This window comes from Mus musculus, chromosome 17, assembly GCF_000001635.26.
Source record: "Mus musculus strain C57BL/6J chromosome 17, GRCm38.p6 C57BL/6J".
In the NCBI taxonomy this organism is placed as follows: Eukaryota; Metazoa; Chordata; class Mammalia; order Rodentia; family Muridae; genus Mus; species Mus musculus.
The window spans coordinates 31,717,865-31,721,327 of NC_000083.6; positions in this window are offsets into that span (position 1 = coordinate 31,717,865).

Genomic DNA, 3,463 nt, shown 5'->3' on the forward strand with positions numbered 1-3,463 from the left:
AGAACTGACTCCACCAACCCGTTCTCCTGCCTCTACTCCTGTGCTGTGACATCTGTGTCCCAAACAACAACATCAACAACAACAACAACAACAAATTCCTTTCTTTTGTGTGTCTCCCCAGCAATGGCAATAAATCTCTTTCCTATTCCCCACCTCTTGGCAGGTCTATTATTTTATCAGTCAATTCTTCACTGACCAATACCAAGAAGCATTGGCTTGGGTGACTCCAGGATGGATATCCCCAGCTTTCCCAGCAATTTTTTCTCTGACTCTCCCAGACTATGTTTCTACCCTTGGTCCCTCTGATCTATTGTAACTTGATGCTCTACATGACTTCTGTTGATCTGGAAGTGGTGGGCAGTGCTGTCCAGTGCCAGCTTCCAGCTTGGTCCTTCCAAGTACATCTCTGACCTCAAGAAGAGAGCAAATTCTAGTGAAAGAGCAAGAGAAAGCTCTAGACATCCTTAAGACAAAGCCTTGACCTTGGCAAGCCTTCATTTCTCCTGTTCCAGCCCCGGGAGACCCAGACTCTCACAACTGCAGGGCTTTCTTTGCTGTCTTGATTTCCAAAGCTACCCCAGCCTTCCTGGCTGTGATGGTTTGTATATGCTTGACCCAGGGAATGGCACTATTAGGAGGTGTGACCTTGTTGGAGTAGGCATGTCATTTTGGGCGTGGGCTTTGAGACCCTCATCCTTGCTGCCTGCAAGTCAGTATTCTGCTAGCAGCCTTCAGATGAACTCTCAGCTCCTCCTACTGGACCATGCCTGCCTGGATGCTGCCATGCTCCTGCCTTGATGATAATTGAATGAACCTCTGAACCTGTAGGCCAGCCTCAATTAAATGTTGTCCTTTACAAGAATTGTCTTGGTCATGGTGTCTCCTCACAGCAGTAAGACCCTGAGTATTGTGTTTTTTCCTTTGTAAGTTTCCTCAGTAGACTACACTGAAGGACAACCCATCTTCTGCTGGAACTGCATATGATATCTTACTCTCCCATTTCCAAGGCTAGTACAGAGACTGAGTATTCACGGGTGTCTCAGGAGCTTGGCTCAGAGGGGAAAGCTCTGCTAGTCTGTGTCTAGGCAACCTAAAGAGATGCTCTTTGCTAGTCCTGCCTTTTTAGGGGTGGCTTGTCAGCCCTAAAGAAGCTTTCTGGCCTTGAGTTCACAGGGGGTAGAAATGAGCCATCTCTCTGTATATGTCACTTGGCCAAGGGTGGAGAGGATGGCTCTGGTCCAACAGAGAAAGAGATCAATGCGACTAAGTTATTGGAAAATAACCTCTCTGGCTGGTTTTGTGTATCAACTTGACACAAGCTGGAGTTATCACAAAGAAAGGAGTCTCCCTTGAGGAAATGCTTCCATGAGATCCATCTGTAAGGCATTTTCTCAATTAGTGATCAAGGGGAAAGGGTCCACTGTGGGTGGTGCCTTCCCTGGGCTGGTAGTCTTGGTTCTATAAGAAAGCAGACTGAGCAAGCCAGGAGAAGCAAGACAGTAAGAGACATCCCTTCATGGCCTCTGCATCAGCTCCTGTTTTCTGACCTGCTTGAGTTCCAGTCCTGACTTCCTTTGGTGATGAACAGCAGTGTGGAAGTGTAAGCTGAATAAATCCTTTCCTCTCCAACTTGCTTCTTGGTCGTGATGTTTTGCACAGGAATAGAAACCCTGACTAAGACACTCTCCATGAGAAGGGAAGGCTGGAATGCTGGCTGTTGTCATAAGAACAAAATGAAAGTCAATACTAACCGAGAGAAAGTTACACATAGAGAGGCCCCAGTGACTTCTGATCAATCCTAACCTCTTTGCTGTTAAGATTTCTCCCAGGCGAGGGCTCCCTCTCAAGGACTCAACTTTTCAGCTCTGTTTGGCTGGGTACAATGAAGTCCCATTGTTGATCAGAGGGAGGGCAGTCTGCTATTCATTCAGTGTGTTCCTGGTGTCCCTGCACTGCAAGAAGAACAATTTTCACTATAAAAAGAAAATGAAAAGAGAGGGGAGAAAAGAGGGCCATTACACCACAGGGTGAAGTTGGTTGTGCTCAGAATATACAATGGGAAAATGTTCCTTGTGTAGAGAAAAATTGCATCCTTGCCTGGGCACACAAGATATTTGATCAAACCTCATGGGATGAGGCCAGTAGCCTAAGGAGTAAGGCTGTGTGGGGTCTCTCCCCAGTCCCTCTCTGTGTCTCCTACCCAACCCATAGATCAAGCAAGGGGCCAGCCAAGAACAGGGCTAGGCGTATAGAAGGGGGGTGCTATTTCGGATGCATTATTGAAAAGTGAATGTTCATTTTTAATCTTTAAAATTTAATATTAGGACAGAGGCACTTGATCTGTGGGTGGAGACTATACTGTTCTCCTGAGGTCTGTGAGAGCTCAGGTTGGAATTCTGCCTCTGAAGACGCGAGCTTTTCTCTTGGTTCATGTGTCTCTAGCACGTATCTAAGAGCACCCTTGTCCTATGTTACCTATGTTTTCCTAGGCTTTTTATACGGGGGAAGTTACCACAGAGTTAGTTAAACCTGCTTGGCTCTCCTTCAAAAAAGTCCTCCTCTATGGTTGCTTTCTGGATCTTAGTCAGGTGACGGGAAAGTTGGGATGGCAAGTACTGGAGTCACACTGGGCAGTCAGGTAAGGAAGACCTTAGTTTTGGGGGACGGTACCCTCCCATGCCTCCTCAGGCCTGCTGTCAAAATCCAGCCCAGCATGGCCCTTTGTACCTACAGAGTCCAAGTGAGCTCCTAGCCTCCCAGGTAAACTATCAGGGAGCAATGGAGGCTGACTAGCACCTGTGACCTTTACTGTTGCTGGGGTACACTCTTGAGGCACACTGGGTCAGGTCAAGTGGATTGGGGCTGGGGCCACTCAGGCAAATAACTGAAATAGTGTGTCTAGTGCTTTACTGGAATATATATATATATATATATATATATATATATATATATACATACATATATATATACATATATATATATATAAAGCAAACCCGTTTCTAGTTGTGGTGTGGCTCAGCCCCAGGCACAAACCTTTAATCCAAGAGCTTTTTATTTGTTGTAGACAGATTAAATAAAGTTATCCGTAGGTCAAGAGGTGGAGCAAGCAACCAGTTGAGGGAGGGAACATGGGAAAGACCATAGAGAGTAAGAGGAAGTCAGGAGGATGGATAGAGAGACACACAGGAAGAAGAAGGGCAGGACATTGAATTTGAAGGTTTTGGTTTTTGTTGTTGTTTTTTTGTTGTTTTTTTGTTTTTTGTTTGTTTGTTTTTTGACGCCTAGTAGAGAGGGAGAACTTCCTTTTGAGACGTTGGCTAGGGAGGAAGGTCAGCTGTGTGAGCTAGCAGGCTTTCATCCCAACCTCTGGCCTCTGAGCCTTTATTGGTAAAATTGAACGTTTGCAATTTTGTTAAATACAGCCATCTCATTCGTTAGTTGCTTTTATTATCAAAGTGACTTA